The sequence below is a fragment of the Varroa destructor genome, unplaced genomic scaffold, assembly GCF_002443255.2.
Source record: "Varroa destructor unplaced genomic scaffold, Vdes_3.0 BEIS01000002.1, whole genome shotgun sequence".
Lineage (NCBI taxonomy): Eukaryota > Metazoa > Arthropoda > Arachnida > Mesostigmata > Varroidae > Varroa > Varroa destructor.
In genome coordinates, this window is record NW_019211455.1 from 51,719,275 (window position 1) to 51,741,772 (window position 22,498).

Consider the following 22,498-nt stretch of genomic DNA (forward strand, 5'->3'; position numbering starts at 1 on the left):
CCATCTAACTGTGACGTATTATCGGTGTCGTTACATGCGCAATTTCCACAGCGCCTTTTCGGCCTCAAGAGGAGACAAAAAAGTTAGCACGAATGACTTGGATCCTGAAGCGTTTGTCATGCTTGTTCTAGTAATGGCAATAGTAGTCATTGTTGTCGTTATTGTTTGTAGAAGAATCAAAGTAAAAAAGAAAGAAATTGGTTTTGTCTTTGTCTTGTTTAGAGCGTTCCATCGAATTTTCGTCACGGTTGTCCACGCGTACGTTAATCCGTCAAATGACGTTACCAGGTAGATTATGCGTTCTGCCTAGTTCAATAGGTCATTTTAGGAAGCAGCAGATATAAACGACGATTGATTCTTGCTGGCACTTGACTGGAAAACACAATATAAGGGGATGAAGATATTACGATTTATTATGTCAGTGGTACACTTGTATCTGAAGGCCAGTGTCCTAGATCACACAAGCTAGAGATAGTAGCGCGTGCGATTTGAAGGTACCTTAAAATGCTGTAATTTTACCTTCCCGACTGAGCGGGCAGTATATACTATTGTGGAAGTTATATTTAGATCAAAAATAGCTGGCACGAGTCTTGTTAATTGAGTGAACTTAAAAGAAAAAATCTCTGCTCAGTTTAAGCGTTACGACGAATTATCAGAATAGACGGTTTCCAAATAGTCAGAACTCTAGCAATGCCTAGCCACAATAACGTGTAGCTCGTTTGTCATTGTAACATTGCCCATCATATCTTTTGTCTGATGCTTATCATTAGTATGATCACTAAATACGTTCTTTACAGTTTTACTTTGCCCATCTTGCCCTACCTATGGTCAACATTTCAAGTGAATCTTTCAGATAAACCAGGGCTGATTTTAGAAAGACATAGAGGCAAATGACGCTATTGGGTCAGCTTTTTTCGTGCCTGATACTATCGGCCTAAGCTTAATTAGACTGCGATTTGTCTGAGCCAGCCAGCCAGCCAGCTGTTATAGCTGGCTATACAAACATGATATTCAGCAATATAAAATGATTCATAGGTAATTTAACGCAGGGGCAAATTTAAAACTGCCAAAAATGATTGCTATCTTATGAATAATATACCCACTATGCACGAATGATGAATCATTTGTAGGTTTCATGCGTTGACGTTCCGTCCTTTGTTGTACGGGTACGTCGACGCCATTTCCCAAGACATTGGCGTGCATCACCGACAAATTTGACCACAAGTATAACGGCGAATCATTTCAATATCAATTAAAAAACTATAATTAATCGATTAATTATTAACTTAATTTTACCAATGCCCCATATCTAATTAGAGCATTGTGCAAAACCGTCAGATTTTAACGTCGAGTAACGGAATATCAACAGTATCGCAAATAATCTCCGGCAAGATCATATAAAAAAAAAATAGCCTTTTTATATGGCTTTCCCTCGTAGATGGCACCTGTTCAAAATAGTTTGGTGATCGAAATAGCTTATTTTTTTAAAAGAAAAAGAAAAAAAAAAGCTCTTTTTTTACAATTGCTCCATCGGGAAGGAAATAAACGATCACGAAAGCCGTAACCGATAAAGCCAACTGCGTGAACACAGGCTGTGGACTTCTTGCAAAGTGGTGAAGCGTTTGTTGTGTCAAATATAGATCCGTACCTTTCGCTTCACTGAAGCCACAGGTCTTTAACAGCGCACGCTGCTTAACGAACATAAAAACGAAATACCTTGAGTACGCTGGGAATTTGTCCTTTAAAGGCGCTACAGCGTGCTGCATTTCGGCCCTCTCTAGGACGCGACAACCGGCAGCGGCCATTTGTGTGTTTCCTGTTTGTCGGGCGACCCACATTGCGCCGTCTATTGCCTAGGTGTAACATCACGCAGACGCTGCGAGCAAAGGCGAAGCACGCTGGTAGACAAGTAAGGCTAGAGCTGGCAATGGGAAAGCCCAGCCTACGTGCAGCTTGGCGAGACTTTTCGGTCTATACGACCCTGTAATGATGCATCTGAAGCGCTTGAGAATGCCCTGTACATCGAGTCAATAACGGATGAAGTCTCTCGGAAGTATTTGAATGATACTTCACTGACCGAGTCAAACTGTGTTTCGCTTTTTTTTCGAAAATCCAAATGATCGAAGGGCATTACAATAAAACCGTATCAACTGTTCTTTTTCTACCCGATACTTCACTAAATGACAATAATCTTCATGCCGCGCGCAGCTTGCTCTTTTGTTCAGTTCAGTCTGACTCAAACCAGTTCTAGCCTAAGCGGAACTGGTCTACAGGAAAACAGGGATACTCGACGACCAATGGGTTTATCTTTCTGCCTTTTCCCGCCTGCTTGTTTGCCTGACCAGCACATGGTGGCATAGCCGCCTCGTAGAGGCGTATAGCACCCGTCATGACCCGGATATGTGGTGGCCGCTCGTGGAATGCTTTGACCATTACAAACAGCATATTGTTGTATTACTATACTATTATGTATATGTGTGTATATACTGATGTTTGTTGATTTCTGAACAACACAGGCACTTACCTCATTGGGCTGGCCTGCGAAAACCGGTGGCAACTGTTCACTAACGTTGACACTTTAGCTCGTTGTGGGTTGCGTATACAGCTGAACAACGTTTCTTGGTCGAGACGCCCGGTGGCTAATGTAACACCAGTACATAGTTCGAGGTGGGCCAATCTCGCTTGCCCTATCGATCTTTGCAACAAGCTGCTTTGCCCGTACGTGAACTATGTCATAGCTCAGGAGACGACTTATCGACACTGCATAACGATGTTAACTAGCGTGCGTCTTAGGTTGCTGTTTTCGTCCTGCGGGATCTGGGCTGAGTCTCACATACTAGAGAAACATTGCCATTACTACGTACGTTTGAAGTTGCAAAGATACGCTCGCTCTCAGCGTCTTGGATAGGTCGCAACATCTAGTACCGACAGCCCCGAAACTGAACCCCGTCATTTCAGCGAACGGCCACGATCCTGCTAAAAACATCCAGAGAAAACGTACACGGTATCTGTTCATATGGGGTTCGATAAACTGCATATGGCTAATGTGATAACTATAATAGGCGCTGAAAGTAGATCAAGAAATTAGTGGCCATTACTTCGCATGTGTAAGAGCGTTGAAGGCCATCTGCTGTTGATCTGAGTAGGACCCTTAATAGCGACCTGGAACCAGTCTAACGTGCCCGTTTATCTGCTTGTTTATAGCTACAGAATCGTGTCAAACAAGTGACCCTCGAGTTCATAAAATCATATTATATCCTCTAAATGTAATTGAAAAAAAATAAAAATAACCCTTGATAATCTCTCATTTTTCTATAGACGCATCAGTTCAAATTAAACAAGCTCAGTTCACTAGCGGCGAACCGGTATTTGGGTACGAGGCTAACACTTAACTGGGCATACATCCATAGTGAGAGCCCCGTCTGCGTCATAAGGTCTAGAAGATGCGGGAAAGCAATGGATATAATCGATTTAAAATCGCTACTACGGCTTTACGAGCCCCCGTGCAGTGGATAGACATTGGATGGTGCACCACCGCGCGGAACGAGCCGACAGGGAAATCTTCATATACTATTTACCTGTCGCCGTACACAACTGGGTGGCCTTCTGCCTGCCTGCCTAACGGGCGTAGCTATCTGTCAGGTTTTTGAATATGACGTTATGTCACGATGCTTCAGCTGATGTACTTCGGCCCTAGTACAAGCCTATGCCCTGTCGATTTAGTGTTTAGGGATTGAGAAATAACTGTAATTAATTATTGCGTATCTGGTAGTAGGGCCAAGCTAAGCGAATATGAGTAGATTATCGCCCGACTCGCGTGCCGCTCTTACGTTATCAACACGGCCGTAGATAGTAATACAACAGGTAATAATGGTAATATATCATCATCGTATTATACGATAGTTAAGCGAGCGTGAGGAAGGCAGATATAGATGAACCCATGATGACTCCTGATGTCTAGCTTTACAACGCAACTCTAGTTTAGCTTGAAAGTAAAATAGAAATAATCTACAATATATTTGTCATACGCAACATACACGATTTGTTTATCTTGCAGGCGGGCGTCTCGTTTAGTACATTATATAAAATATTGCATCGATGATCTTGTCGAAGTATTTCGCTCGGACGTACGTCATTTTTGAATACAGAAATACTTGGCGGCCTGATTCTTGCCGAATTTATTTACACTCGGTTCATCGATGGGTCCATGGGTTTATGTGGACGCTGGGTTCAATTATAGTTGTCAGCTTAGCCCAAGTGGCAGCATGTTAACGGGCATAGACTAATTCATCAGGTTGCGTTTTTTAGATTGTTTTCGCTTCTAGTAACGCTAGCGGGAGCCCATTTAACGTATGGAGTAAATCCGTCTTTGTACGTGCCGAGGGAACTGCAACTCAATTTGTGGGTCGTGTGCGCGAATAACAGTTCGGATGACGTCGGACAGATGAGCCACGCGTCGGCAACAAATGTTGCCCTGAATGATGATCCAGGCCCGCATATCGATTTGAAGAGGCTTCTAGAGTTCAAAAACAGAAGAAAACTGTCCAGCTCTATATTCTACGATGCACTCTATACAAATATATGTATCTGCACTGTACATTGGGTTCGGGGCCGCGGATGATGCAAGATTTGATTTGTTTCGAAGCGCGCCCATTTGCACACATTTCGAGCTTCTCTAATGTGTATTAATACGTTTATAAAATCCTATTCGGAGGCATTGTAAAGTGTGAAATCTGCGTGCTGGTTGTAAACGTTTGTTGATGGACGACTCTTGGTGCGAAATAGCTGACCATTTATACGGACACCATGAAATCATGGATAACTGGCCCCAGATCCATCCTGTACAAGTAGTACCTCTCAATGTCGTGTACGTGTCGAACGGCTCATTCGTCTATTAGCATTAACCACTATATGATGTATGACTGTTTATCTGTGAGCGGTAGAAACATCTTACGATACTGCGCGGGCATTTTCACAGCTAAAACTATTTAGGCTTACCGGCCTTGTTCAAGGCCTATTTGCTGTTTCATGAAAACTGAGCAGATTTACCGCTCTGATGTAAACGCACCAATGTACGGTCAGCTGTTGACACAGCCGTAACTAACAACTACATTAAGCCCAGCTTACGCATTGATCTGTGCTACCAATATAATCACTCTGCGAATCTCTCAACGATTTGTGTTGTCGCGGCTCGTCATCGAAGATCATCCGTTTTAGCTTTGACGTCGAAGGTTTCACGGGTTGCAGCAAGCAAATGAACTCCTCGGAAAAAATAGAAGGCTTATTAATGCTTCTAATACCGGTCGTACGATAAAGGCTAGCGCGAAAATATAAGCCAGTGTATGATGACAGTGCATATTCGTGGAAAATATTAGCTAGAAAAAGATATATTTATTCTAGGATTATCAGGAAAGCGAAATGAAACAATGGTAGTGATATGAGTGGCGTAAGGCTACGTCCGAAAATGTTAACGAGGTGACCGCCTGGCCAGGCAGTGCACGCAAGCCGCACATGTCCTGTACAGATAGGCCCAAATAAGACTAAGATAATCATAGAGCAAAGTCGGCTCTGAACAAATTGTCGCTTTGCTGCATAAGCCCAGCGTGTTTTTCTTTTCAAGTGAACGGATAATCGTAATATACAATGTTCTACTATCAATACACCGATCTTACTGTTTTAGGACGCTGGAATTGATTACCGCCTAGTGAGCTGCCCAAAGAGAAATGAGCTTCCCAAGACTGTGCAACTTTATTTGATAGCACGACTTGGCTTTTTGCATTTGTCCTGTATCAATCTACGGCCATCACGGTCTCTTTGCAGAACCCATATTCTGCCAGGGTGGTATCTAACTTATCAGCTGCGTGGTATCTATTTCGTCCAATGTGTTAAATTTTTTTAGCGATTTTTGCTTTAATTTTTCCCATTCTGTACTTCATAGCCCGAAGCTTACGCAGTTAATTATTTTAGGGAGCGAATTTTTTTGGCCAAGTTTTTCTTGCGACCGCCTCAACCTTATGTTACTCTATTCTATTGTTGTTCTATTCGTTTGATTGGTTCAATTCAACATATAAAACATCGAGTGAACCTTAACCGATAACAACGGTGGCATCAAGCCTAGGTAGCTACGTTGCCTGCAACAGCCTCGGCTATCATCTGTTTTTATGTAGCGTCGGTAGACTCGCGAAAGCCGCCCACTCTGTAGGCGTTACTGATCTAGCGGTAGAAGGAAGCTGAGCTAGGGCAGAATAGGTCGTGTTGGCATGTAGCTTAGGGTGAGGTAAGGCAAAAATGTTAGGGGCAATAGCACCAGCAATGGGTTGGCTGTACTTGAAGAAATCTGCACGAATGAGCTAGATAGCCCGCTTGAAGGCCAACCCCTTCCAGGTCCATTGAGGTCTTCTTCTTGCGTTCGTATAGGTCAGCTAAAGAATGCTACTTCCTGGTCCTATTTCTAACACTGGCATTCATTTCTCTACTAACAGAGACAAACGAATGAGATAGCTGCAAGCAACCCATAAGCAGTAAGCTATGCATGCTTGCAGCTTTACCATTGATGCTGCCAGGAATACCACACCTGAGCACATAAAAGCGTGGCCGAGGCGTCTCACGAACATTTCGACGGAACAAGCGTGACTGTGTGGATATTTGTGTTTGCTACGCTGAGTATCGCCAATAATGGCTACTAGACCTTACCAGGCCTGCTACGATAAGGCTGTAGCCAGTTAGCCTGTAAGGTGGCAGTCTGTGAAAAGAGAGGATGCCATACAGATGAACTAAAAAGGAAAACCGGACATTACAATCCTTTCAGTATCACTGATCGCTGCTTCTCAGTATCACGGAAGAAGGAGAGAAACAAGAGGAAGACCATTCTATTGTAAATTCCTCTATCACATTAAAGTCGTAGTAATAACTGAAGATCACTAAACTGGGAAGATATATATATATATATATATACGTATGGGAAGGTGGGGCTGAGTTGTCGACACATGCACCGCATTGCAGATAGTCACAATCGAAGATCACAATTTACCGTGAATAATTATTTACGCTAGAATCATGCATGACCACGATAGTTGTTTACCCTTTAGTGCGATTATATTGGCTTTAGAGACGGCACAGGTATTGGAGTCATTGTATCTCAGTTCTCGATCAAAATGCAATGCATCGATATTCCTGTACTGAGTTATTCAAAAGCTGGCTTCACACCGTACAGCAAAACCTTTTATGAACCTATATGGAGAAATGATCTGTCCGACTTCATAGAAGATTATTATCCAAGCAAAATCACAGCTCTTTCTAGAAAAAAAAAAAAAAAAAAGCACTTTTGTTTTAAATTTGTTGAATAAGGGACCTTTTCGCGCGAAATGATCAGTGGCTTAGGTTGTCCTACCTCATATAATACACCCATATGATTCTACCCTATGGGGCTATATGATTCAGGAGCGTTAGTGTCCTAGATTCATCGGCATTCATCCTAAAAATGTATAAATTGTAGTGAGCCTACGTAGGCCGCATTATGATAGAGTCTTCGACGAATATATTGGTATAATCTTTTCCCTCTTTTGGCATTGGCTGTTTGCAACGATGGCGTTAAGCAAATATTAACCCATATAGCCCGGCCCTTTTTCCTAAACCGTTTGGTGGGAAACTCCTGCTGGTGGTGTTGTAGCAGATGTGGAATTAGCAGCATGAGGCCAACGTCGAGCAATCCATCACGTCATCGCTATTAAGGAACTTCAACCTTTCCAGTTAATCGCAAGCGGAACGATTATCTATACAGATGCGCTCATCTATATAGGGTCTATTGTGTGTGTACTGATACACATCTGGTTGTTGGAGCGCGATGCTGATACCTCCTGTATATTGGTACTTTCGAGAGGAAAACGAACCGCCATTTTCCGTTGGGTATCATAAACCCATACACTAACGATCATTAGTCAGATGATAAGTTTGGTTCATATATTAGCTAACCACAAGGAGGGCAATCTTAAACGATTAAACACGAAAAAATACTACTATTTAGTTACAAAGAACCCCCATATGTAGTGACAGTGATAATTGTGATTTCATTTCTGTGACAGATGACCATTTATTATTGATGTTTCACTGGGTGATTCATTTGCCCCTTACGGCGTCTTCCGAAACAAAGTCTTTTGACGCCTTACTGTATCGACATACCTTAGCACGAACATTATTTTTGACTATTTATCATATACAAGAGGCCACTGTGCGTCTCTTAGCCACTGACAAATAAACTACATTAAACTTACTTATACTTAAAACTTAGGTTCATCGTAATGCTGCCCCTTATGCAGCCACAGTAACGTCTATTATAATCGAATAATTAAAAAAAGAGCGTCGTATGCATAAGGCTTCCGGTCCAACAGATGGCCGCTTGGCCATTTAGAAACATATATTTATACTTAGGATCTCTACAAGCTGTTTTTGCCGGTACGGCATCCCTCTGTATATGGACCATGTTGTAAATGGTATAGTTTCTTTCTCCATTTAGGTTAAATCATTACAAACCTAAGGGTTCTTAGGTGCTGAAAGAAGTGTGTCGGACATTTGGTCAATTCCACTAGACCGTACCGACCCGCTGAAAGCGCGGAGCTCTTCGTGTAGCAGGGATCATCCAAGATTGTAACCCGAGGCTGTCTATCTGCTTACCAATAATTTCCATTGGTAGTATTACATCTGCTCGTGTTAGTTTATATACTCCTCAAAGTATAGGAGTTCTTCTGATGGGATCTGCCTGCTGCCTTCTAGTCAGCAACGTCCTACCTGGTGGTAAGGAAAAGAAAATGGACCAAAGATATGTGGACGTTGGCCTAATGAGGACAGGTCGTTGGAGTCAAGTTGTTGGATCTATCGTAAGCTGCACTTCAGTAATCCAACATTAGTTTCTATAGTTGTCTAGATAATATCAAAGGCACTTACTACGAGCACCCTACTTGTTACAAATTGTTGACAGACTAGCTTACTTGCTAGCGAACTTGGAAGTAACAGTGTATATATATATATATATTTTTTTTAATATTTGCATATAACTTTTCTATTTGGAGCTGCTTCAGCAAGTTGATATTAACGGTAATAGAGGCTATCCGTGTCCCCATTGGCTTCTGCGCACCTGTAACGCGTATAATATAATGTAGCGATAGGAAATTCCCTTGTCGGGGAGAACTTTGTACGATCGACGCTAAAGGCATGTCGCTCTAAGAACTCGTAGCCGCCGCGAAGTTTGCACGCCAGCAGCGACTGTCAAACCGCACAAATACGAGGGTATATTAGCCATTTATGGCCGTCGTTGACATATCTGCAGAAGACGATCAGTATCCAATTCTCAACATATATATGAAGATGCTATAATACATTCAAACATCGTGAACCGCTACGGCAATGATTCTGTTCGACAAATTAACTACTTCTGAGACATATAAATGGCCAGTTGATTCGATTGTTCGTTTTGTTATGCTTGATTTTTATAATCCAACAGTCATTTTCTGAGCAAAGTTGCCTATAAAAGCGTCCATTATATTTCTTTGGTCCATTTTTATGTTTAGCTCAGTTAGTTCGTGGTCGCATTTCCTCTTATCATCAGCAGCATCGCCATTACCTTAACGCGTATTACATACGAAAGCCATGATGTGGTTTAATCTATTTTTTTCTTGCGCGTCGCATGGCGCGAGTGGTCTACCAGCTGCAAAAATAGTTGAGTAAAAAAAAAAACTGCGGTTATTTAAAGCAGAAAAAAAACAAGTTATAAAGTAACTGTGTCGTATCCGTCAATTCTGGTTAGCATTACGTTATCAGCGCCATCGTTGTAATTCTATGAGAATGGAAAATCCCTATGCTAATTGTACACATTTTCACTAACACGCATTTTTACTACGGTCAGCGTCTCGTCGGCTCGACGCCCCGAAATCGTGTTCTTCGATATTTTGGATGTTGCTGCTGCTGCTGATATGGGCCGCTTGCGAACCGTTCGAAAACATACATTCACCCGCTTTACATTGATGTTTGTACCGTTTGCGCGGCGACCCAGTGTTCCAAACACTGATAACAATATGATTGTTTATGTGATAATGATTTTTTCTGGTTCTCCTATCAGCTGCCTGAAACTGTGCGTAGTTGTAGGCATCAATTAAGATTTTTTTCAATGTTTTCCTCGCGGCCTCGCCGCGGATGGACTTGACTCGATAAGCTGCTACTGTATGGAACCGGTTTTGACGGAGCCGAAGGCCTCCGCGCCCACGGTCAGAGTACACACAACGGCTTACAGCGGCCGTGTCCTGCTTCAAGCGGGTATGCACCAGCGCAATAGAGGTTTTTTTTTAGCTGTGGGTCCAGCAGATCGGTAATAGTGTACCATCCACGAGCGGAAACTCGCACCTTAGAGATGCTTGAATACGTATGAGATTAGCTCCATATTTGACTATATATATATATATATATATATATATATATATATATATATATATAGATTAGCGCCAATTTGGCTCGTGCAAATGTTGTAGCCCGACTATCTGTTGTCAACGTACGATGCAGTCAGCAGATTGCTAATTAAGGGTATTCGACACGTACTTCGACCTATAAACTAGTAAGGGGCTAAAGGTAAATGATGAATTGGCTTCTCCCATTACGGTCCAATATTGAGGCTGACGTGAAAGGCATAAATTGACATGTGGTACCGAAACGCATAGGATAGCGAAGCTTAGGCTACACAAAAGCTTTGATTACATCGGAAATGTTTTCACGGAACCGACCAACTTATACAGCTGAAACTCCATTACCTAGGTTAGCGATGGGACCTATTCAATCTAGCTAATTCGAGTTGATAGGGAAAAGAAGCGATAGACAGTGTGCATATATATATAAACATATTTGCACTTTGTATTGGCTTCATTCTTTAATTGTGGCGTTACATACAGCCTTCAGTAAAATACTGATCTATTTAATAGCGCCCAAAATAGAGCAAAGGTTTAATTACAAACATTTATGTAACACGTTCGGCCGATCGTTGGGACTTCCTATTGCCCACAAAAACGCTACACACACAAACTAAACAGTTTCTGCATTCTATTCTGAGTTCTTTTCAATGTTAGAGGATAATCTAGCCAGTGAAGGCTAAATGCGAAGCGGAGCGGAGCGGCGTCCGAAAATGCCATCAATGCAAAAGGCTAACCACTCCATTTTGAAACATCTTCCACCCCATCAGGCCACGATGCAACCACAACTGGTCTTTGTATCGATCCCCAGATCAACTAGTGATCAGTCCTTTTTATATCTAATGTGTTTATTAAGGGTCAAGTGTTCCTAGTTCCAGCAATACCAGTGAACCGTGTTGTTATACTCGGTGGCTCTTCTTTCGGTTTTCATCTCTGCTAAGTATTCCTCCATATTGTGTAACCGTCTAATATCGTCGCAACGCCGGAGCTATTGGTCAATGAGGGCTGTCGGCAGTGCATTGCTCTCCCGATGTTTCGGGTACGACCTTGCCGCCATGCAATCATGTTCCGTGAGATGACCGGAAGTTCGCATTATTAGCTCGGACTGCAACTTCCGGTGCCTGTCAAACAACAACTAGCGCCACGACTTTATGCGTTTGCTGAAAAGTTTAGTTCGGGTGGCGCGATATTTAAAATGTCGCCAGCTCGACGACTCCGACGAACGACCCGACGTGGGTGGACTCATCTGGCCACAGCAAAGTACACATCCGCTAAGTACCTACGGATAACCATCATATACGTGAAAAGCATCGCCCATTTTCCAAACATCGTTCACTTCAGTTAATACAATAGCAGATTGTATCTATCGTACTGAATCAATCAAATATACGCGCGAGAGAAAATGCATTTTATTTAGGAAGCACAAAGCTACGTCCATTACTTTTCATAATTTTAATATGATTTATTGCAAAATTTTACATTTATACTAATCTTATTCTATCCATAAATCACATAGCGGTAAACAATGCTTGAAACGATATATATATGTATATACATCAGAAATCAATTAGACATACATTATAATATATAACTACCATTATACTACAATTGAAGTTTTACCGAGGCATCATTTTGACTCACGCTATCTGGAAGGGGATACGACCCTTAAATAATACAGGGTCTACGGACAATATACCACCTTTAATAATAAACCTAACCTAACCTCACCTCACCTTTTACGCACGCTATCTGGAAGTGGACACGACCCTTATACGACAATATACCATCTTTAATAATAAACATTAAATATTATACGTTTTGAGCTCTCGTTGAGCGGTCAGATTTGGCGAAATAAACTTCGTTTAAAAACGGCTAGCAGTTAAAGTTGACAACGTAAGCTGGCAATGGGTTCTTACTTAAGATTTTATCTCTAGTTGTCACAAACACAAAACACTGGCAAAGTGAAGTGTACAACAAAACAACGTTGTCTAACGTCTGCTTTTTTGGTAGTTAGAGACGAATCAGCAATAGCGCGATCATCGGCCAAAACAAACTCTGCACACTGAGTGACCAGGCTCACCAATGCCGTTTATGGAAAACGTAAGATAGCTTCTGCTACGTGCGTTATTTAAGCTTGCAATGGCTATCGGACGTTATTGCAACATCTGTGGGCGTTGCAACAATGAAACAATACCGGCAAAGCAAGCCCTTTCGACATTCCTTCGGAGGGGCTGTTCCGATGGAAGATCTTGAGAAACGTGCAAACAACTATATGCCAATAGTCGATACGAAGACTAAACACTTTCAATCTCCGTTGAACGAACCTCTTCAAGTGGAGGAAAAGTCTATCGGTAATACCAAAGTGCAATAGTATTGCATCACACAGTAAATCATTAGGCTTACAGTATAACGGGCCGCCATTATTTTCGTAGCGAGATATTAGCTGAAAGCGAAGAAAGGGCTTCTGAAAAAATTTCATTATTCCATGTGTAGAAGAATGAGTCTTAACAAAAGTAAGTTACTCGACTGAGGTTCCTTCATCGCATATGGAAAATCCTCCTGACCAACTGTTTGTTAACAACTATTGACGTTTAGTAGTATTTAGCATTGACCCTACTTATATAACTAACCCTAGCGATAACCAGGAATTCACTAGGAAGCTATTCGCACAATATGCACAGTCTAACATGCTCGACTGCAATGCAGCCTATACTACAGGCTGTTTTCTACTTCCTACACAAGTCACTAGCCAACCAATTACCTATATCGATTTTACATCATATATGGTCGAAGCCGACTCCGCTGATCAATCGGCTTTCGTATGCATTCTTTTTAAACGTCACCCTGTTACCTAGCGCTTGTGGATAATAGTTAAAAGCGTAATGGCCCCGTTTGACAATCGAACGCAGGCGCGTCTGTGACGAACAGTGCGCCCTAGTCACAGCTGCAACATCAATGGTTACCAGGGCCTGTTGCTAAGCGCCAAGTTAAGCTGTCAATTGAAATATAACAGCATATTTCAACCACTGCCACATATGGTAAAAGGCTAGCCCCTGTATTAGATGGATACGAACCCTTGAATGACGACGATGCCAAACTGCTACTGCTATCGGCCAGTAGCCAGCGCAGCAAGAGTTGCCGGCTCTGTGTATGATCTCACGATAGCGGTAGATACGTAGAACCTTGTACAAGTATTGCATCTACTTGTATTATTGACCAGTGAGCTTTGATTTTAGGGCGTCTACCTTTCTTATGTACTGCCATTTTATCACACACACAGCTATAAAAACACAGAAAAACACAATATAGTACACACAAAGAGATAACCTCATTCTATCCAGCCGAGCAGTTATGCCCGCGAGTCAACTTTGCTACTGTTTCTAAAGATATACGAAATATACGACATTTGGTGGATTTTTTCGCCAAGGTGTCTGTCGTAAGTTAAAAAAAGAACATTAACGGGGTAGTTACTTTATCAGTTAGAGGTTTTGCGTTATATTGTCGACGTGTTCTAGGTAACTGTTTAATTTTTAAAAGGGTCCTCGGTACCCTTTCCATTTTCACTTGGTGAAGAGTCTACTAATCGATGTACTTCAAATGAAGCCTTTACACCTCTGCGGCACTTTCAATGGACATCCTTTTCCCCGACTGAAACAGTTAGGCTACAGACGATTCGATCGCGGACACAGAGTGGCGTTTATCGCGTTTGTTTCGACAATGTCTTGAGGATTTTGCCATTGCACCTGTTGAATACTTTAAAAGGCAAAGCGCTTGACGGGGCAGCGACACCAAGGAGAGCATGGAAATAGTTCTTAGGACGCTCACAGCTATTCTGTTCGTTAATCGTCGCTCAATAAGAGTTGCGCAGTTTTTACGATGCAGCAACAGCGTCCTGGTCGATGTGCCTGAATACTATTCTGGCAATTTGTTTTAGTTAGGACGCGGTACACGACGTTATATAACGAAAGAAACCCATTGTTATCAATGTATAGTCGTGGAGACGCAGGGCGCGATTCGTTGATATGGACGCTAACAGCTTATAACATTTCGCTCTCAGCAGTGGTTTCGGTCATGTATTAACAACAGTAACCATTGCCGACTGACCACGAGTCACTGCTTGAAGTGAACCAATGGGAATTGGGACTGAGCAGACCGAGATGTTGACGGCCTATTTATGTACGCCTAATTATATGCGAAAAAAGATCATCCTCTAGCAGGTTTGATCGGCCTCTGACATAACATTTGACCAGTTTCCAGCTTGCCCAGCTCCGACCAGCCGTAAACCACCGTGTTTCGGATCTCCGCCAGACGTAATTGACGTCCAGTCGCGTAACAATCGGTCAATGACGAACTACAGGTACAAATCTGTATAGAAACGGTTTCCTTGGCGGCAGACGGCGGCGGCGGCGGCATTAACGACCATCTGCTTTGATTGTGCGTGCTACGGCCGCTGCGAAAAACGATGATTGCCGCCATTAATTGCCTCTGCGGCCGCGGTCCCTACTATTCCCTCCCCCCCCCTCTCCTCTCCTCTCCTCTCCTCCCCCGCCCCCGAGTCACAAACACCGGACCGTAGCACGACAAATAGTATTGTCATCGAGGCTAGTTTAGTTTCCACTTCGCCTGAAAGCGCCTAACGAACAGATACGTCTATTAGTAAAGCCGCGGAGGCGACACTGAACTGCTACGACCTAACGTAATTGTCCGGCAGACGTGCTCTAGCAGGCCTGATGCCAAGCACTTAACCATACTGGCTGTGAGCCGGCGCTGCCACCATTACCACCGCCGCCGCCGCCGCCGCCGCCCCCGGCAGACGGTCGCCCGCCTCGACTCCCGCTTTTGCTGCTGCTGTGGTAGCTAGCGGTAACCGCAGTAGTATTGCTAGTGACGTCAGCGGGTCTCCTCCGCTGCCGGTATCAACGTCCGTTGCTGTGGCCGTGTCGTTTCTATTGCTGTCATTGTTGCTTCTGGTTCAGCAGGCCCTGTTCGAGCGGGCCGCGTCGAGCCGACTCTCGTCTACCGGCATTCGTTCGGGGCGGCAGTCGAAAGAGTGGACGAGCGAGCGACCGAACGGTGGAATGAGTGAGCTGCTGCTGCCGCCGCCGCCGTCGTCGTTATATGCGTGATGGTGTTAAGCATCGTGGCTGCGCTATGCTACTGCCGACGACGTCAGCAGTGGTGCGGTAGCGATTGCTTTAGTGGTGGAGGAGTACAACGTAGAGTACCGCCGCTCTATGCACGACAGCATCAGCGGCAGCAGGGAGATTCGGTCCTCCGCTGCCATTAGTTGTAGTCAGAACTTCGAAGGGCGTGCACAGTGAGGGTTAGCTCAATCAGCATAATTGATCGATTACGGTCTTAAGCATCTCGTATTTGTAGTGCGCGCCACGCGAAGACCGGGAAAGGACCCAAGTGAACTAAACCCGACGATGCGCAGCGAGACAAAGTGACAAACCAGATATCTGTCTGGTCTATTCAGCCAGAATCGTGTACAATCATAGCGCACCCTGAGGATAGGATATACGAGTGTTCGGTGAAACGAAGCGTACTTTTTTTCTGTCTCTATTCGTTCGACCGACTGAAGTGCATCTGAAGGGTGTGTAAGCGTGCAACTGTTACCAGGAAGGCTGCCAGAGACAAAGCGAAAATCGTTTTGATGTCCAGTTCGTTGTACAGGTGCGTGTCTATAAAACGAAGTCCTAGCACCCACAGTGTGCAGGCGAGAAGTTTACCAAACTTCAGCGAGGTGGCATCACTGGTATCAGCCGACCACAAGTCGAAAGCAAACAAACGGAGTTAGTGACACATGCAAAAGTTATACTATATATATACACATACACAATATTCATGTTGCGTTTAACAGTCGCGCCGCTGCTAACTTTCAAACGTTGTGGTAGTTATATAGTGAGAAAATAAATGATAATATGTGTAAAAGTGCCGATCGATCCAAGAGATATCTTAGACAAAAGACGCGCGTACATGTCATTGGTTTGAGGCGCCGAATTATCTATTTCGTCGTACATAAGTGATCACGTCCTATCGGACTTTACAAGATTCATGTTTAGCCCCCTTTATTCCTATCGATATTTGATTCACGCACTTTGTTCTGCGTGCCAAAACAAGCTCCTAATTTCGATAGACTGCACGCTACAACACCTAGTTCGTATGGTCATTAACAAATCACTTGCACATGATCCCGGGGGATTTCTAAGTTACTAATTTATAGGCTTAAAACAGTTACACGCCCTATGGTAGCAGCAGCAGCAGCAGCAGCAGCAGTAGTCCTAAAAACTAAATATCATCGTTACGTAATGTTTCGGTCTTCTGCCGCGTGCGACACTATAGAGCTAGCTTACTGGACGATTCGGGATTAACCGTCAGGTTCGATAGACAAACAGCGTAATTGCGACATAGTTGCTCCGCGAAGCTGACATGTCTGGCGGCAGCAGCAAGAGCAATGTTGACGTCTTTTCAATGCTTCCCCTTCAATATCTAGCCTTTCAATAATTGTACCGTTAGTTGTGTTTGACGTTGAGAGCGCGCGCGCATCTGTCGCTTGTGTTTTTGCCCACTGGTTCGAGCTGGCCAGCTAACGACCCAGCAAAACCACTAGCTAACAGATATATCGAAATACAAATCGCTCCGCTTTCTTCTTCCAAAAATACCCGGCTCACACGGCTAGGTCTTCTTCGTTATAGGCTGAACTGAGATGCGGCGTGATTGAGCTGTCATAGGTTATTTAGTTAACTGGCTGTCTTTATTATTAACACACATTTTAATCGAAGTGATGGAGGCTTGATAGGCCTTCATCATGTCTAGTTAATTTCATAAGGCCCGTTAATGCGTTGTGGCGAAGGAAATCAGCGAGGCTACATCTCAGGATCTGTCCGTGCAGCTGGCGATATTTAATCACAACAGAGAATTGTCCTGGCCTTCTCAGTTTACTAATACAATTGTCATCGTGCAACGTTTGCGTTTTTTACGTTTTTAATTACAGTTTACGAACGTATACCGAGAGTCGTGAGTGGCAGCTCAAAACAATAACAATCTTAATCGAACAGCTGTTGATGCAGAGCTAAATTGATGACGAGAGCTCACAAATAGTTACTGCTGTTTGTATTTGCCCATCCGCTTCTGGTGGCAATTCAATGGATCCAAGCGAAGCGGCATCAAGGCCCTGACCCGCCTCCAAGTCCCATTATGCAGTTCGTGCTGGGTTCGATGTACGATCTGTTACAGCGGTACGAAACCACTTGAATCGGACGAAACAAAAAGAAGCATTCGATTTTGAAGAACCATCGTTTATCGCTTCCTTAGACATCTCAAATGACGCTGTGAACCACTGAACGGGTGGGTAAAAGTTACAAAGGGGTCGAAAATGCGTTTACTGATTATATTTGTGGATATCTGCTGTTGAAATCTACGATCGGGAAGGTAACACCTGAAAGCTTCAAGTGTTAGAAAATCACCAACTTAATTAGGTTGACGATATCATTTGTGTAGTCCATCGGTTGGTCGGTCGAGCGTTCGGGAGTCTCTCAAACTCCGTCTTACTGTTAATGAACACCCGCAGACGTTTAACGTTAGCGTAAAGTATCACGCCATCCCGCCCAGTCAGTCGTGGCTGACTGCTGTTGATCGGAAGAGAGAAGGAGGCGACGTCTGGTGGAAAAGAAGTTGAAGCACGTGGGGAGGCGATTGCGTGTCACGAATAAAGGGGAGTTTCGCTGAATTTTCGGTTCGAGGATAGTGTCCAGTGGTTATCGTTGTTTTCAGCGACTTCGTCATCTGGCTCGATCTTAAATGGCGTACATCTTTTTCGTTTTTTTCCTCGTTACTTTCTGATCAAATAAACTTCAACTTATCAGGTTTTCTGGTCAAGGTCAGCTAATGGCTGCGAACAGGGGCCTTCAGCCATGCACCGTTTTCGTTTCCAATGCGATTCTTTCATATAGCCCAGCGACCAATAGTAAATTTCGTTGTTTTGAATTTGTTACTGCCACTGCTGCCTCTGCCGTCCTCAATTGTTGGCTATGCAGGCGCTCTTTCGGTGAGCACATCGATGCTGTCTGTTTGTCTTCGCCATTCAAGCAAATCCTGTTGGCGTTTGACGTCTACCTATTCACTGCTATACTGGTATTGCCTCCATGGTGACACGGCTATAGAGTAACGCGTCGTCTGTTGAGTAGGGAACGGTCTGGCTGGATGCCAGGCTGTCAACAATCGGCCTACGGCTATCGCGCACTACATTTTAACGACGGCCACGCTCAAAACAGCAACGAAAGCCATAACGAGCGATGACGGTGCGCGCTTATTGTTGCTAAGACCGCTGCGAGGGTGGCGATAGCAGCTGCGGGCAGGGGAAATTCCCTTTGAGGCACTATTCCGACAGACGGCGTTTGTTAGATCGCAGCAGTAGCTCTTCGAGGTGTTGGATATTGACGACCGCTGACCAGACGATTTCGTTAGGTAGGCAAACGCGCGGTGCGAAAGATCGGCCACCACTCATTAAGGCTAGTTGTATTTACATCCTGTAACAACAGGCCTTTTGTGTGCGCTCGTACGCGTAACGCAAGCTATCTGTATATTTGGCCTGGCCAACGGATGGACGAATCATGGATCCTTTTCAGAGGGCTCTTTTCTCGCGAGTAGATGTACGGGAACAGCCTCCGTCGCTGCTTCGCATGAAGAGCCGTGTCGATCGTTGTGGCGGGCAAACGATTTCAGCGGCAGAAATCTTCACCGAAGGAAAAGAGGTTCTACTGAAGGTGCAAGGAGAATTGGGAGCGAGACGTCAAACGAGAACTTAGAAGAGAGACGCAATACGAAAGGAAGCGATCGGCTTAACAGAGTGTAATGTTTGTAAGTCTTTGGTAAGGTAATTTTTATGAAAATACGGCAACGCTTAGCTGAGCCAGCTATCAGTTGCAGAGAATCAGTTGCAAATCAATCGCATCCTCTTTGCGCTTGAAAGGTAAAAAAAAGGCGCAATTAAAGCTGCTATCTAGTGACTGCCAGCAGGTGGAAACATCTAGTTCGATCATACATATGTAAACGCGTCTACTTGATTTGTTGCTATCGGCAATTGGCAGTTTTAACATGTTTGTAGTATTTAATTGAAGTCAACATTACGAATGCTACCGAGCGCCAGCTAAACGGTATAATCTACCAACATTTTAGAAATACTAGCACGCCAAACGAGTCATGACGCGAACAATTTTTAGGCGATAAGAATTAAAATCATCAGAAGATAAGGATGAAGGCCAGCTAATCTCGCGGCGGCCAATTTTCATAGTAGAATATAAAACAAAGGCAATGGCTTTTACATTTTTACAGCTACAGTTTCCTAATTATCCTCGCGTCCACTTTTCGGCGTCGTAAACCTTTTCGCTAAAAATGTAACATTACTTACTTCTCATGTCTGCCGCCTGCTATTCATTGTTTGACCGTATGACCAATGGTAGCTTTAAAGCTCATTACGTACATACGCGTGTGAGTGTGTGTGTCTGGGTGTACGCGTTGTTAATTGAGTCAGTCGTTCAAGTGCAAGGTTAACCCCCGCCAATGGCCACTTATTACCCCCTGCCTGTTCCGACATCGATATCCTTATCAGAAATCTACATCTTATTTAGCGGCCTAAAGGCAGGACGGCAAGCCTTTTTAATGACGCTGTGCGGTCTGTAAAATTCAGTCTAGAATTTTTTCTGATATCTTTTGTGCGGACTGGCACTTCTGTTGACGCCGACAGCTGTTATAAGGGTGTTCCAGGATCAAGACGGCTGCCGGTGTCCTGCAGTCCTATCGCGTGTTCACCGCTGCGGGTAAATTTCCATATGTATTTACTTCTATGATCTATTCGTAGACGCTACTTCGACGCGGCAATGTGATTTATTTACGTTGTCCTGTCTCTTGACGGCGTCATGTAAACGATCTGCAGCTAACCTAAGGACAAGAGAACAAGAGCGTAGACGCTGTTTTCTCTTAAAGTATACAGTTTTCTAGAACGAGACAACTACAATGACAATAAAAGCTTCAAATTGTAAGTCCGTAGGTAGAATATAGTTTTAATGACGAATGCCGAATACGAAGGCAACAAGCAGCTGCGACGGGTTCTACTGGCTCGCCACAGTAACGCTGCTTAGGCAAGGGACAAGGGAACAGGTCAAGGAATACCTGATGTCCATGCTGCGTTTTTTCGAAGTAGTGCAAGGCCACGAGCGACGATATAGACGCATATGCGCACTCACGGTGCGATTAAAACTATCTCTAGTAAGCGGCTTATATATATGGTGTTGTACTTTTTCTTTTGTTCGCAGCAATTACCGTTGCCCACAACGACGCCAGCGGCTATCTCTGAGCTCGACGTTTTCGAATTATAATTTCGGTGTTAGCCGTAAAATCTTTCTATAGGGCTTACTGTTTCTCGCCATCAGACTGTAGAACGATCCATACATAGTCTATGATGTCTTTCATGGTCTATATCGATCACTAGTAGAGTTTGTTAATCTGCAGCGAAATCTTTGATAGATCAACACAGGTACGTGTCGCGTTTATTTACTAGCTCGATACATAGCAATGTTTGCGCGCTCCTTAGATTGGACAAAACGGTATCGAAAAGCCACCTTATCCAGCGTCACGAGTATCAATTGCTACCCACAATCCATTCATTAGCTAACACCTCGTTCCCTCTCCTATCGCGGCGCCATAAGTGAACATGCTCAGTGCTGCCGTCGTTGTCATTCGTGTCGGCGTCCTCTGTCGTACGAAACGACAAAGGATCTGATAGAAAACTATCGGTCACACTGATGCTGCAAGCGCCGATGATCTATCTAGATCGGTGACAAGTAAATGGCTCTTCGAAAACGCAATCTTCTTTTTTTTTTAGATACTAATGATGACTGCGCTGGACATGTCTGTGCGACAGTTTTTTGCAACCTCGACGTCTCCCCGCAGTATTAGACAGGCTATTAGCCAGCGTCTGCTCAGGTGATTGCCATATGCATCCGTGTCACAGTCGACAGGCGTACTTCGTTCCCTTTGAGTGAAAGACAGCCATTTCAAAGTGATCGCTTCGAGACTGGCAGGTGGCTCTGAAGAAAAACTGATCTCGTTGAAGACTTGAACAGAGGACTACGTCGAAGCGGTACACCCGCTACAATGGCCGCCCCTAGCCACGTCTTTCGATACACAGCCAGATTTGCACAGAAAATAAAAAGCGTTTTCTGTGCTAGTTTACCGTCATAATAATAATAATAATAATAATAATAATAGAAAAATAGTATTTGAGAAAAGGAAAGGAGCACGCGGCCAAGAAAGAAGAAGGTCATTTTCGCAATGGCAAGGACACTTCCGACTAGTGCTAAATACAGCAGGGGACGTATTGTAGTTGCTGTTATAATCTAAGGCGCATTATGTGAGCCTTTAAATGTATTTTAAAACGGTTTTCACAGTTCATACATACCTGGATTATTATGATTATTTTAGCACGGGATTCATAATCACGATAGTGTTGAAAAGCCTTACTGTAAACAAGCGAAAATACAAGGTTCCCCTTTGCAAAACATAGCATGTTCTTGAAGTTCTATAGATATACTTAGCTTGGCAGAAGAAAGAAGAACGTAAATGGCATCAAATACTCATGATTGTGCTATTAAGCTAATATCGGTGCCAGTGTATTTTCTACACCCTTAATAAGCAGTGGTTATTGCCCCTGCGGGACCATTGCACTGAAAAGCCTTTGTCGAGAAAAACGTACGTATTATCTAAGAATGATGTGTGCTATCTTCAGTCTGAGCGACTCGTTTGAACAAGTCCTGTTTTGTTAAGATAGATTATCCAGAAACTCTGGAACCATTTAAATAATCATACAACATATTTCTTCACAGTTCATCATCACAATCGTAAATAACGTATGCATCATCATTCATTTATGCTGAATTATCATAGGAAACATGACGAGGAGCATTAAAAGGGTAAGAATATGTGTAATACTGGATAGCGGAGCCCAACGTATGCCAATATGATGTAACTTTTACACGCAAAGTTTCTGC

The 22,498-nt window shown here is 43.6% G+C and overlaps 1 protein-coding gene across 4 annotated transcripts in view; it reads left to right on the top strand.

The window, feature by feature from the left end:
* LOC111245915 (terminal nucleotidyltransferase 5C-like) overlaps positions 1 to 22,498 on the top strand; it is a 151,631-nt gene that overhangs the window by 121,009 nt on the left and 8,124 nt on the right. Inside the window, exon 1 of one of the 4 annotated variants that reach the window (XM_022794914.2) lies at positions 15,421 to 16,124. The exons of the other annotated variants lie outside the window; for them this stretch is intronic. The gene's annotated coding sequence lies outside the window, so the exon portion shown is untranslated. Of the gene's footprint in view, positions 1 to 15,420; positions 16,125 to 22,498 lie in introns of those variants that run through there. 4 annotated transcript variants of the gene reach the window in all.